The following is a 15,542-nucleotide window of genomic DNA, read 5'->3' as shown; positions in this document are numbered from 1 at the left end:
GTCCGAAAATTAAACTGTGGTGATGATTTCATAACTCTGTAAAATTACTAAAAAACAATTTACTTGTACACTTAAAATGAGTGAATTTTATGGTATGTAATTTACCTCAATAAAGCTTTTAAAAACTGTTATGTAAAATGACATGTTTTGTAATCAGAATTACCTCTAAAACAGTAGCAAAATAAAGGTGAAATAGAATAATAGAAATACTTAACCAAAAAGAAAAGAAAAGAAAAGCTAGAAAGGGGACAAAGAGGAACATAAAACAAGTGAACAAATACCAAGCACACTGTGAGATGGTAGATTTAAACTCATATATATAAGTAATAACATTAAAGTATAAATGGACTGTGTGCTGTTTTTCAATTTATTGCCTCAGCTCCAAATTCACCCTTTTTTCTGTTCTGTGGAAATGGTTCTGGGCCTTTTAAATAGTTTTCCTTTGCCAGATGGCACTGAGGCTTTGTCAGTAGAGGGCGCTGGAGAGACATTACAGAGAGAAAGGGTTTTTACATCCTGGTGCCACTGTGCTCACTCTTCAGGCTCCGGCAGCATGCGCAGCTTTCCAGCATCCAGCTCCTGCAGTGCACATGGCTTCCCCAGCCTCAAGCACTTGTCCTTTCTCCAGCACAAAGTTCCTGCATGCATGGTGACCAGCTGCACCCAGTGGCCAGCACCTTTCCATTTCTTGGGTGGCGTTGTGAGATGCTTCCCCATGAACAGCTTTCCCCAGCGTCCTGGAGTGAGGATTTCCGGTAAGTTCCAGAGGGTAGACTTCCAGAAAGTTCCACCCACATGGCACCACAGAGGGTTCTCTGCCATCCAGTGAGCCTAGCTATGATCAGTCCTGAGATGGTGGGGGAGGGAGGTGTACTTTTCCTTGGACACTCTGTCTCAGCCCTAGAGTAGTGGCTTTTCCTTATATCTGCTATATTTATTAGAATTCTCTGCTTTTTACTAGCTAATCCTTCATTATCCAACCGCCTGTTATAGTTCATTATTCTCTATATTACATTTTCCCTTCAAATTACCGTACAGTTTCTCTCTTCTGAGTGGACCTAAACTGATACACAGACTAAGTTCTCTAATTAAAAGACAGAAAATTTCAGATTTCACTAAAAAAATACCTAAATATATTTTGCTAAAATGTAAGAATACATTAAGATTGAAAGTGAATATTGAACAAATATTTATTCTTATGCAGTTGCATAACATTGAAATAGAAATTTAGCATGGAAAAAAGATTGAAAGTAAAAAAAAGGAAAAAATATATACTGTAAAATAACTGGCCAAAGGGAAGCTGACATAGCTATTAAGGCAAAAGTAATTACCAGAGATAAAGAAGAGTACTTCGTAATGATAAAAGGTTTAATTCAGAGGGAAGTATAGAAAAATTCTAAATTCCTATGGTGACTAGTAACAGCTCCCCCCATCAAAAGAAAATATGGACAAAACTACAAGAATAAATAGATAAACTGATAATTATAGTGGGAGGATTTAACATTCCTCTCAGAACAAATGGAAAAGAAAATCAGGTCCTAGCTTTGAACAATATAATTAACAATTTTATTGCATGCAGCAACTGCAGAATCCATGCTTTTTTAAAAAGAAAAAGAACGTTAATAAAAATTGACCATTTCATTTTTAAGTCTTTTGTCATTTACAGACAGTTCTGGGTGTACTCTGATGCTTTTGTAAATATGTTCCTATAAAAGGGTTTCATCTTCAGGAAATTCATGGAAAAGACTCTGACAAGTAGAGGTTTCTGGTACCTGACTGTACTGCTGAACTGAATGAATAAGCATTTTCAGAACTCTAATGAAAAACTGATGAGCTCATAAAAGTGCTAACAAAAGATCAAGATGAAAAAAAAAATTAATTACATGGGACTGAGTGAACTGATGAGGATGAGTGTAATTTTTGTGACTTTCTGTTTGAATTTAAAAAAAGAAAAAATCCCACAAGGACTCAGAGGCAAAGAATATACAAATCAATTTTCACTGCAAAGTAAAGGAGCTGTTACAGTGGAGGATTACTGGACTGAATGTCAATATTATGACATAGTATGAGTGTGTTTCATGTTTGGTAATTGCAATCATTGTTGCTTTTGTTGTGGTCATCCATGTACAATGCTTGGTGTCAGTCTATTTATCTCTTGTAAAAATAAAATACAGTGTGTGTGAAAAAAAAAATTGACCATTTGTTGTACAATATAAACACATTTCAAAGGATTGAGATTATATACAGTACGTTTTCTGATCAAAATGAAGTTAAACTTGAATTTTATTATAGAAGTAGAAAATATTCATCCATTGTAGAAATTTACAAGTACGTTACCAAATAACTCATGTTTCAAAGGAGAACTCACAATGGAAATTCGATAGTATTTTGAACTGAGTGATAATAAAAATACAGCTTATTAAAACTTGTGTGATGCAGCTAAATAGTACTTAGAGGTTAATTTCTAGGCTAAATATGTATATGTTAGGAAATGAAAAAGGTTGAATATCAATGATCTAAACATTCAGGAAGTTAGAAAAAGTACAACAAAATAAACTTCAAAAGGTCAAAATAAGAAATAGTGACAATAAGAATAGAAATTAAAAAAACAAACAGTGGAAAGCTAAATCAACAAAGCTAAAATTAAATTGATAAACCTCTGGTAATGCATAAATCAAAAAGAGAGAAGGCACAAATAACTATTTGTTCTAAGCTATTTTAAAAGTTAATAGAAGCTATTGTAAGCAACTTTATACTAATACTTTTGAAATTTCAGGAAAAAGTGGTCAAATTCGTAGAAAAATACAGCTTATCTAATATGACACAAGAAAACTAGAAAATCAAAATATTCTTATAGCCATTAAGCAAATTGAGTCTATGATTAATTGCCACAAAGAAAACTGCAAGCCCAGATAGCTCCCCTGCATATTTTCATGGAACATTTAAGAAAGAAATGCCAGTGTAAAACATCTCTGCCAAAGGGTACGAGGCAAACATGATCTTGATATCAAAACTCAACAGGGATATAAAGAGAAATGGAACTTAGAAGAATATCATGAGAAGGAAAGCCCCTCAGAGTATAGATGAAGAAATTCTAAACAAAATATTCTCACACCAAATCTAGCAAGATATAAATAACATAATGTATCATATTAGTCTGCTCAGACTGCCGTAACAAAATACCAGAGAATACGTAGCTTAAACAACAGGAATTTATTTCCTCACAGTTTTGGAGGGTGGCAAGTCCAAGATCAAGGTTCTGGCTGGTTGGGTTTCTGGTGAGAGCGGTCTTCCTGGCTTGGAGATGGCCACTTTGTCCTCATAGGTCTTTCCTCTGAGTGCCCATGAAGAGAGAGCAGGAGATCTCTGAAGTCTTTCCTTATAAAGACACTTGTTCTATGGGATCAGGGCCCCACTTTATAACCTTACTTAACCTTAATTACTTCCTTAAAGGTCCCATTCCCAAATAGAGCTACACCGGGGGTTAGGGCTTTAACATATGAATTTTGAGGGGACATAAATACTCAGTCCATAAACATACATCATGACCAAGTGGGATTTATTGAAGGAATGTGATGTGATTCACACATTATCAGAATAAAATAAAAATGATAAGACCCTTTCAATAGATGCTGAAAAATAGCATTTGATACAGTTCAATATCCATTAGCTGATAAAAGTTAACATTTCTTAGAAACCTAGGAATAGAAGGGAATTTTCTTAATCTACCAATAAGTGACAGTATGCATCATATCTAATGGTGATATTGTGACAGCTTTTCTTTTGATGTCAGGGATAAGACAAGGATGTCTGCTGTCACCACTTCAATTCAGTGTTGTAGTGGAGGCCCTAGCTAGGGCAGTAAGGCAAGAAAAAGAAATAAAAGATATAAGGATTAGAAAGTGTGCTGGTTATTAAGTTACTGTCTCTGAGCTTGAATCCCCCTTTGTGATGCTGGTTCTGGGACTCTGGAAACCACATTTCTTTGTTAGCTGTATCAGCTCTGCCTATAGGAGGCCCTAAAGGGGCCCAGGAGTGGAATTGCTGGGTCATATGTTTGTTCTGTGTGTGTGTGTTTCTGAATCATCTTATAGTCACCTGGTAAAAAAATTTATAGAAAATCACAATTTAGAAGAAACCTTTGAATTCTTATTTTCAGTATTATCAGAGATGAAGAGAATTAGATATAAAAATTTTTTTAAAGGATCCTCATCACTTTTTTTTAAATTGAAGTATAGTTGATTTACAATATCATGTTAGTTTCAGATATACAGCACAGCAATTCAGATATATATATGTATGTATGTATATACATACATACATATATATATGTTCTTTTTCAAATTCTTTTTCCTTATAGGTTATTACAAAATACTGAGTAGAGTTCCCTGTGCTAAACATTTCTGCTGGTTATCTATTTTTATATAGTAGTGTGTATACGTTACTCCCAACTTCCTAATTTATCCCTCCCGCTGCCTTCCCCTTTAGTAACCATAAGTTTATTTTCTATGTCTGCTCATCACTTCTTTTAAAATTACATAAAGACACATCAACTGCAACCTCCTGAAACATATTTTGCTCTAAGGAGTAATCTACACTTGTTGGGACTGATCTGTTCAATCCGTTACATCACTGACAGAGCAGTGGGCAGTTAGTCCAGGCTTACACTACTCTGTGACCTCATTTCTCTCCTTTGTTTCCAGAGAAGTTTCCTGCCTGGTTATGAACTGTTTCCTTGCAGTTGGCTTGAATCCCAAACCTCAGCTTCTGCCTATGAAGTAAATATTTTGCTTCTGATTTTATCTTTTCTCCATGTATGAACTTTGAATGCAGACTTTTTCCTATAATTGTGACCTGAATACAGAATTGTGATCATTCTATTCCAAATATACCCTGACCACACTTCTGCCTATGTACCTTGAATTATTTGGCACTATGAACAGCATTTAGCGTAGCATTTTTCCCTTTCTTCCTTGGGGAATGAGAGAGAGGTTGGGTTATGAACCAAATTTATTTAACTAATTGATTCTATTTGAGGTGGTATCATACAGTGTTAAGTGTGAGTAAAATAACTAAAGAGGTGGCGATCAGGGTGGTGGCAGGAAGCTATTTAGTTCCTAGGAAAGTACACTTATTATGTAGAAAAAAGGAAATGATAGTTTTATTCATATTATGTCAAATTAATGAGTCAAAATGAAACATAATGGATTTTCTGGGTTATATACAGTCACCCTGATATAATAATGGTTTCCCCACTCCCACCCTGAAACTTTGCAGGATTTAACAATGGAAAGGCTTTTAAGTTTTACTATTAGAAAATTCTATGGTCATTGTTAACAGTCTTATGTTAATTTAGAACCTTTTTGAGTTTCCAGAAATCAAGGCAGTGTTAATAGGTAACAGCTATCCTCTGACAGCTTCTTGAAAACACTGCCATCCGTTTACAATTGCTTTATCAAAATTATTAATTATATAACTTCCTATCTGTTCTTTCCAGTTTAAATAAAAGTGAAAATTTCCATAGCATCAATTTTGGTAAGTGAATCCAGAGCCAAACAATAACAGACTCTATGAAATCTGAATAATACTTTTTATTCAGACAACTTGTTTAAGGAGTTCATTCTTGAGTGTTCTGCTTTTTACCTTAAACATTTAAAAATTAATATTGGCCTGTTTTGGTAAGAAAAAGCCAAAGGGTTAGTGATTAACCTTAGAAGTTTTGTTCACCCTTCTCTCTTTGAGTCAAATTCAGTAATAAAAAATACTAGTGTAGGCAATTTATTTCTTCACGTGTCTAGTAATTTTTTATCATATACTGACATGGTGGATGATAAGATGACGAGACTCTGAATTCTAATATCTTCCTCTGAAGAGTGTTGATTTTTGTTCTAGCAGGCAATTATATTATTGGAGAATCATCCTAATCTTCTAGAGTCTTGGTTGTAGGTTTTTTTAGTATGAATCTGTTTAGGTTTTGTCCTAGAGCCTATTCCTCTCTAGGAACTTGATCTTTATTCATAAGGCCTGGTCCTTCTTGAGCTCAAGGTGTTTACTAAGTTCCTGTGACTTTTATGGTGTTGAGATAAGTGTCTAAATTAATGATTTTGTATGTGGATATCCAATTTTCCCAGCAATATATGTGGAAAAGGCTATCCTTTCCCTATTAGATTGCCATGGGATCTTTGTCAAAGATCAACTGAACATGAGTGTAAGGGTTTATTTCCAGACTCAAAATTCTGTTTCATTTTTTCCATATGCTTATCCTTATGCCACACTCTCTTAATTGTTGTAGCTTTATATTATGTATTGAAATCAGGTAGTATAAGCCCTCTAATTTTGATCTTCTTTTCCAGGTTGTTTGGCTATTCTAGGTTCTTTATATCTCTATATACATTTTAGGATCAGCTTGACAATTTCATAAAAATAAGCTTGCTGGCATTTTATAGGGACTGCATTGAACTTATACGTCAACTTAGGAAGCATTACCATCTTAATAATGTTGAATCTTCCAGTCTATGAACATGAAATATCTTCCTACTTATTCAAATCTTTAAAAAATTTCTCTCAGCAATGTTTTGTATTTTTCGGTGTACAAAATCTTACACTTTTTTGTTAAATTTATTCCTAAGCATTTTGTTCTTTCTGATTATTTTGTGAATAGAATTGTTTTCTTCTTTTCATTTTCATATTGTTTGTTGCTAGAGGAATAAAGCTGATTATTGTCTATTGGTCTTGAATTATGTGATTTTGCTGAACTTATTTTTTTTAGTTTTGGTTAATTTTTTGGTGAATTTCTTAGGATTTTCTACATATAGGGTTATATTGTCTGCAAATAAAGCTAATTTTATTTCTTTCTTTCCAATCTGGAGACTTAATTTCTTTTTCTTGCCAAATTGTACTGGCTGGAATATCTACTACAACACTGGAGAGGTGAGAGCAGAGATCTTTGCCTTATTCCCAATATTACAGGGAAAGCCTTCAGCATTTCTCCATTAAGTATATGCTAGTTGTAGGGTTTTTGTGGGTGGCCTTTATCAGGCTGAGAAAGTTACCTCTATTCTAAGTTCCAAGTTTGCTGAGAGATTTTTTTCATAGATGGGTGTTGGATACGGTTAAATTAAACATTTTTCTGAATGTATGAATATAATCTTATGTTTTTGCCCTATTAAAATGTTGTATTATATTAATTGATTTTTGCATGTTAAACTAACCTTGCACACTGGAATATTTGGTCATGGTGTATAATCTTTTTTTTAATATGCTATTGGACTTGGTTTGCTAGTATTTTTTTTTTTAATAATCTTTTTTTTTTTAACTTTATTTATTTATTTTTGGCTGCGTTGGGTCTTCGCTGCTGCACGCGTGCTCTCTCTAGTTGCGGCCAGCAGGGGCTACTCTTTGTCGTGGTGTGCGGGCTTCTCATTGTGGTGGCCTCTCCCGCTGCGGAGCACAGGCTGTAGGCGCACAGGCTTCAGCAGTTGTGGCATGCGGGCTCAGTAGTTGTGGCTCGCGGGTTCCAGAGCACAGGCTCAGCAGCTGTGGCACACGAGCTCAGTTGCTCCGCGGCATGTGGGATCTTCCCAGACCAGGGCTCGAACCCGTGTCCCCTGCATTGGCAGGCGGATTCTCAACCACTGCGCCAACAGGGAAGTCCAGTTTGCTAGTATTTTATTGAAGATTTTTGTGCCTATATTCATAAGCGATGCTGGTCAGTTTTCTTTTTTTATGATGTTTTTGTCTGGCTTTGATATTAGAGTAATACTAACCTTATAGAATGAGTTTAGAAGTGTTCCCTCATCCTCCATTTTCTGGAAGGATTGGTATTATTTCTTTGCTAAACATTTGGAAGAATTTACCAGTGAAGCAATCTGAGCCTTGGATTTTCTTTGTGGGAACATTTTTAAACAGTACTTCAGTTTCTTATTATAGGATCTCCCGAAGATACCCATGTCTTAATCCCCTGAGCCTGTGAATATATTACTTTACATGGCAAAAGAGACTTTGCAAATGTGATTAATTTAAAGACTTTGAGATGGAGAGAATAGCCTGGATTATTCAGTTGGGCCCAATGTAATGACGAGGGTTTTTAAAAGTGAAAGAGAAAGGGAGAAGAGTCAGAATGATGTGATATGCAAAGCACACCTGCCATTGCTTGCTTTGAAGATAGAGGAAGGTGTCCATGAGCCAAGCAATGTGTCTAGGTGTCCTCTAGAAGCTGGAAAATTCAAGGAAACAGATTGTCCCCTAGAGCCTCCAGAAGGGAATGTAGTCCTACTGTTACTTGGATTTTAGCCCAGTGAGACTTATAATCTTTCCTCAGGGAGTTGAACTTCTAACCTATAAATGTAAGGTAATAAATCTGTGGGTTTTTAAGCCACTAAATTTGAGGTAATTTATTACAGCGGCAATAGAAAATGAATACCTAGACTATTCATATTTTCTATTTCTTCTTCAGTTAGTTTTGTTAACTTGTGTCTTTCAAGGAATTTGTCCATTTCATCTAATTTGTCTAATTTGTTGACACAAAGTTGTTCACGGTGTTTCCTAACAATCCTTCAGTGCTTTTGGTCTCTTTAAGGTCAGTAGAGACCTAAAAGAGGTCTCTCTCTTTCATTCCCGATTTTGGTAACTTGTATATTCTCTCTGTCTCTTTCTCTCCCCATCCCTCCCTCCTTCCCTCTCTCCCTCTCTCTCTGTCTCTATCTCTGCCTTGGTCTGTATTTCTAAAGGTTCCTCAGTGTTGCTGATCTTTTCAAAGAACCAACGTTTGTTTCACTGATGTTTTTTTCCTGCTCTCTTTCTGTTTTCTATTTCATTGACTTTCACTCTGACCTTTATTATTACTTTTCCTCTACTTGCTTTGGGTTTAGTTTGCTCTTATTTTTCTGGTTTCTTAAGGTGGAAGCATAGGTTGTTTATTTGATACCTTTCATCTTTTCTAATGTAGGCATTTAAATCTGTAAATTTGCATCTAAAGCACTGTTTAGTTATATCCCATAAATTTTGAGATGATTTATTAAATTATCATTCAGGTCAAAATGTTTTTTAATTCCCTTGATTTCTTTTTTGACACATGGGTTATATATATATATCACTGCAGGTACAACACAGAAACCTGTCATTTAATCCACCAAACACAAAATACACCAGAAAAAAGGACTACAATAAAGGAATTCTCAATATTCAGCATGCCAATTTGTGACCTTGTAGCACAATTACTGCTGGGCCTTTTCACTTTTTTGGTTGAATTCAACATCCATGGAATGTAAGCCATCTTCATCCTTTAAGGGAATGAGTCCCCCCAAAAAGGCTACTTACACTAGGGAAATTATTTTTTCAGAAACCTACTCCTTGGGACGTATCACAGATCTACTAAAACTTCCAAGACTCCTGTACAAGGCTCCCTAGGCTAAAGAAACACTGCCCTATAACAATGCTAGTCTTACAAAGCCCACAGACCTTTGGGTACATTAAGCTTCTGTAAAGTGTTAGTTTCTGCTAACAAAAATGACAAAATAGTATATATTTGTTCTAGTCTCCCCTTTCCATTTCTTGAGTTCAAGTCAGAATACCAAAGTAAGTTTGGCAAATGAATCCCCAAAAATACTGTGTCACCTGCTGTATTTGGAATACTTTTTATCACTATCGCATTTATCAAATGTCATATCAACCTGCTCTAAACTGGAAAAATAAGCACATTTACATGAAAGAGTTGCTTGAATTGTGAATTCTCTAGGATACTTGCAACCATCATGGTCCAAATGAAGGCACTGTCTTGTGATGCTTGAAATTCAAATGACTTTTATTTAAATTGAAAACATATTTAAACATTAAAATATATGAAGGCACATATTTTGGATATTAACCCCTTATTGGATATGTCATTTGCAAATATCTTCTTTCATTGAGTAGGTTGCCTTTTGCTTTGTTGATTGTTTTATCTGCTGTGCAAAAGCTTCTTAGTTTGATGTAGTCCCATTTGTTTATTTTTGCTTTTGTTTCCCTTGCCTGAGGAGACATATCCAAAGAAATATTGCTAAGACTGGTGTCAAAGAGCATACTGCCTGTGTTTTCTTCTAGGAGTTTTATGGTTTCAGATCTACATTTAAGTCTTTAATCCATTTTGAATTTTTTTTTTTTTTTTTTTTTTGGCTGTGTTGGGTCTTCGTTGCTGCGCGCGGGCTTCCTCTAGTTGCGGCAAGCGGGGGCTACTCTTTGTTGCAGTGCACGGGCTTCTCATTGCGGTGGCTTCTCTTGTTGCGGAGCATGGGCTCTAGGCGCACGGGCTTCAGTAGTTGTGGCGCATGGGCTTAGTTGCTCCATGGCATGTGGGATCTTCCAGGACCAGGGATCCAACCTGTGTCCCCTGCATTGGCAGGCGGATTCTTAACCACTACACCACCAGGGAAGTCCTTGAATTTATTTTTATATGTAGTGTAAGAAAGTGGTCCAGTTTTCCCAACACCAGTTATTGAAGAGTCTGTCTTTTCCCCCTTGTATATTCTTGGCTCCTTTGTTCTAAATTAATTGACCACATAAGCATGGGTTTATTTCTGGGCTCTCTATTCTGTTCCATTTATCTATGTATATGTTTTTGTGCCAGTACCATACACTTTTCACTACTGTAGCTTTGTGGTATCGTTTGAAATCAGGGAGCATGATACCTCAGTTTTGTTCTTTTTTCTTAAAATTGCTCTGGCTATTTGGGTCTTTTGGGTTCCATACAAATTTTAGGGCCATTTGTTCCAGTTCTGTGAAAAATGCCTTTGATATTTTGATGGGGTTTGCATTGAATCTGTAGATGCTTTGGGAAGAGTGGACATTTAAACAGTATTAATTCTTCCAGTCCATGAGCATGTTATATCTTTCCATTTATTTGTGTTGTCTTCAATTTCTTTCTTCAGTGTTGTATAGTTTTCAAAGTACAGGTCTTTCACCTCCTCGGTTATTTTATTCCTATGTATTTTATTCTTTTTGATGCAATTGTAAATGGATCGCTGTCTTAATTTCTCTTTCTCATAGTTCATTATTAGTGTATAGAAATGCAACAGATTTCTGTATATTGATTTTGTATCCTGCACCTTTACTGAATTCATTTATTCTAATAATTTTTTGGTCAAGTGCTTAGGGATGTCTATATATACTATCATGTCATCAGCCTATAGTGAGTTTACTTCTTCCTTTCCAATTTGGGTTTCTTTTATTTCTTTCTCTTGCCTGCCATGGCTAGGAATTCCAATATGATGTTGAATAAAAGTGGTGATAATGGGCATCCCTGTTTCGTTCCTGATCTTAGAGGTAAAGTTTTCAGCTTTTTACCATTGAGTTATGTTAGTTGCGTGTTTGTCACATGTAGCCTTTATTATGTTGAGGTATATTCTCTTTATACCAACTTTGTTGAGAGTTTTTATCATAACTGGATACCAAATTTTTTCAGGTGCTTTTTCTGCATCTATGGAGATGATCATATGATTTTTATCCTTTGTTTTGTTTATGTGGTGTTTTGATTTGTGGCTGTTGAATCATCCTTCCATCCTGGAATAAATCTCACCAAATTATACCATCTCCTTATAAAAGGTTATGTGTTTCACACAGAGCTATGCATTTGGTGCTGGAGAGGGTGTGGAGAAAAGGGAACCCTCCTACACTGTTGGTGGGGATGTAAATTGGTGCAGCCACTATGGAGAACAGTATGGAGGTTCCTGAAAAAACTAAAAGTAGAGTTGCCATATGATCCTGCAATCCCACTGTTGGGCATATATCCAGACAAAACTATAATTCGAAAAGATACATGCACCCCAATGTTCATAGCAGCAATATTTACAATAGCCAAGACGTGGAAACAACCTAAATGTCCATTGACAGAAGAATGGATAAAGAAGATGTGGTACATATATACAATGGAATGTTACTCAGCCATAAGAAAGAATGAAATAATGCCATTTGCAGCAACATGGATGGATAGACCTAGAGATTATTATACTAAGTGAAGTAAGTCAGAAAGAGAAAGATATCACTTACATGTGGAATCTAAAATATGACACAAATGAACTTATCTATGAAACAGAAACAGACTCACAGACATAGAGAACAGACTCGTGATTGCCAAGGGGGAGGGGGGTGGGAGAGGGTTGGATTGGTAGTTTGGGACTAGCACATGCAAACAAACTATTATATATAGAATGGATAAACAACAAGGTCCTATTGTATAGCACAGGGAACTATATTCAACATCCTGTAATAAACCATAATGGAAAAGAAAAATACAATCAGAGAGAAAAAAAAAAAACCCATGTATTTGGAAAGATGTAGTGATAAAAAATGCAACAATCCCAGAAAGGAATCTGCTTAAGACCACATTCTATAAAAGGTGTTGTATTCCTGGTCTGCTTATTCTAGGTACCAGAGCTTAACTAAAATTATTAATTGGTTCTATCTGTAACAGTACCTAAGGATTCTGAAAATCTGGATCTTATAAAAGCAATTTTAAAAATAATTGACAATGGCTAAACCCATCCTGTTGTCTTGGGTTTGCTCTCTGACTGCAGTTGCTTACATTGTTACTTTAAGTAACAGTGCTTATCAAACTGCTTTCCAAAGAGCCTTTACCCTCATTCCATGTTTTGCAAGTTATCTGTGAACATTGCTAATTATGGGAAATAGCTTCTTTTTGTTTGGTGCTGCATCTCTGTTTTCTCTCTGCATCCTGCTCAGCTGCCTCAGTATTCTGTCTTTGACAATGATGAAGGGAGAGCCTAATAGGCTTGACAAGATAAGGAACTTCCATATTGATTCCAAACTGAAAATAAATACCACATTGCATGGGAACATCCCTGTGAGTTGGGTGGGACTGACCTACTCCTCATCTTCCGGAATGGGGACTGGGACACAGGGCTGGCACATCAGGGCTTTTCTTGGGACTTTTGCTGGAACCGTTGGGGGAGACGAGTTCTCATTCTTAGGATTCCTAGCTTTAGAGATACTGGTGGTCATCTCTGCTATCTCATAAAGAAAGTTTGTGGGAAAACAAAGGTAGTACAGAGGAAAGCAGTGGTTAAGAGACAAAGAAAAACAGATTTCTAATTACATTTTTAACCCCTTCATCCATTTCTGAAGCTAGATGTCTCAGTTACGTGATCCAGTGATCCTTTACCTCCCCTTTTAAAATCATGCTTCACTCCTCTATAAACAATTGTGTCTGAATTACTGATCTAGCTCTGGTATATTCTATGTAAAGCTTTCAAGTACTTCTCTTTTACTATTTACACGTATTAATGCCTAAATATTTCGTGATCACTGTTGTGTACCACAAATTACACACACTTATGGAATATAAAACAAAGAAATGAATTAACAGTTAATACTTATAATATAAATGTCCTATTATATGTGGCCATCTGTTTTTTGTGATAATCTGAAAATTATAACCAGCAGTTCCAGAATAGGCACCTAGTCAAAAAAAACCCAAAATAACAAATGAGTAAATAAATGATTGAAGAGGGAAAGAAAACATATCTTATATCTGGTAGGATGGGCATTCTCTGATTGACAGATGCTTTTACGTTAGAAATCATCCAGTTTATTACAGGTCCACAGTCCTTTTCCCGGAAACCCAGGGAGTCAGATAGATTTTTTTTTTTTAAACATCTTTATTGGAGTATAATTGCTTTACAATGGTGTGTTTGTTAGTTTCTGCTTTATGACAAAGTGAATCAGTTATATATATACATATGTTCCCATATCTCTTCCCTCTTGCGTCTCCATCCCTCCCACCCTCCCTATCCCACCCTCCCTATCCCACCCCTCTAGGTGGTCACAAAGCACCGAGCTGATCTCCCTGTGCTATGCAGCTGCTTCCCACTAGCTATTTTACGTTTGGTAGTGTATATATGTCCATGCCACTCTCTCACTTTGTCACAGCTTACCCTTCCCCCTCCCCATACACTCAAGTCCATTCTCTAGTAGGTCTGTGTCTTTATTCCCATCTTGCCCCTAGGTTCTTCATGACCTTTTTTTTTTTCTCTTAGATTCCATATATATGTGTTAGCATACTGTATTTGTTTTTCTCTTTCTGACTTACTTCACTCTGTATGACAGACTCTAGGTCCATCCACCTCACTACAAATAACTCAATTTCATTTCTTTTTATGGCTGAGTAATATTCCATTGTATATATGTGCCACATCTTCTTTATCCATTCATCTGTTGATGGACACTTAGGTTGCTTCCATGTCCTGGCTATTGTAAACAGAGCTGCAATGAACATATTGGCACATGACTCTTTTTGAATTATGGAGAACAGTATGGAGGTTCCTTAAAAAACTACAAATAGAACTACCATACGACCCAGCAGTCCCACTACTGGGCATATACCCTGAGCAAACCATAATTCAGATAGATTTTTAAAGCCAGAATTCCTCAGCTCCTCTAAGCTCCTTTCTTTGGTCTAGTCATTTGGATTTCTACTGTTTGAGGACTTCCTCAAACACTTGTTGATGCTGATATGTCTGTTCATTATTTGAACGTGGAGCACTTAAAAGCTGATCAGAAGCATATACCACCACCACCACCTTGGGTATATCAACTTGAGGGACTTTATTGTTGAACTGACCTCTTTTTAGGGCCCAAATTTCCAGTGTCTATGTCTTTTCTCCTGGGAAGGAATGACTTCCCCCGCCCCCCCAGTCCCCCGCTCGAGGTGAAATGAACTTATCTGAGAGTGTTTTGGACATTGGCAGGGGAAGGAGACTGCAGGTGTCATGGCTCAGCATGACTGGGGGGCAGCAGGGAGGGTCTTGGTGGCTTCACTGCTCTTTACACAAAAATTTTAACCAGCTATGTTTGTACATTTGTTTGTGTGGTAAAATATACATAAAATTTACCATTTTAACCTTTTTAAGTATACAATTCAGTGGCATTAAGTACATTCACAACGCTGTGTAACCACCACCACTGTCTACACCTAAAACATTTTCATCACCCCCAACAAAATTCTGTACCCATTAAACAATAACACTCCCTTCCCCCTTCCTCCCAGTCCCTGGTAACCTTGATTCTACGCTGTCTCTATCAATTTACCTATTGTAGGTACCTCGTATAAGTAGAATTATACAATATTTGTCCTTTGGCGTTGTTTGTACCTTTTTATTTTTCAAAGAACTCAGGTTAAGTAAATGGCCCAAGGCCATCAACTCTAAGTGGAAACATGGCCACAGAAACCTAGGTATGTCTGTCAAGAGACTATAGTCTTAACTACTATGCCATTACTACCTTAGTTGTTGACTTTTCCCATCCATATGCATATATGTATCCATACACAGCAGGTATTTTGCACTTGCCATTAAATCCAGAATGTTTTTCCATCCTATTAGGAATTCTCTGAAACATTTTAATGCTTTCTAATAATCATTTTGTATGTATCATGCTTTATCTTTTGTTGATATTTAACTATTTGTGTTTTGAATTTTAAATAACAATATATACCTTTGTACATAAATATTTGTATTTCTGATTAGAACCCTAGGATAAAAGAGAATGTTATT

Source organism: Eubalaena glacialis, chromosome 11, assembly GCF_028564815.1.
Source record: "Eubalaena glacialis isolate mEubGla1 chromosome 11, mEubGla1.1.hap2.+ XY, whole genome shotgun sequence".
NCBI classification, from domain to species: Eukaryota; Metazoa; Chordata; class Mammalia; order Artiodactyla; family Balaenidae; genus Eubalaena; species Eubalaena glacialis.
This window is presented reverse-complemented; position numbering follows the sequence as displayed.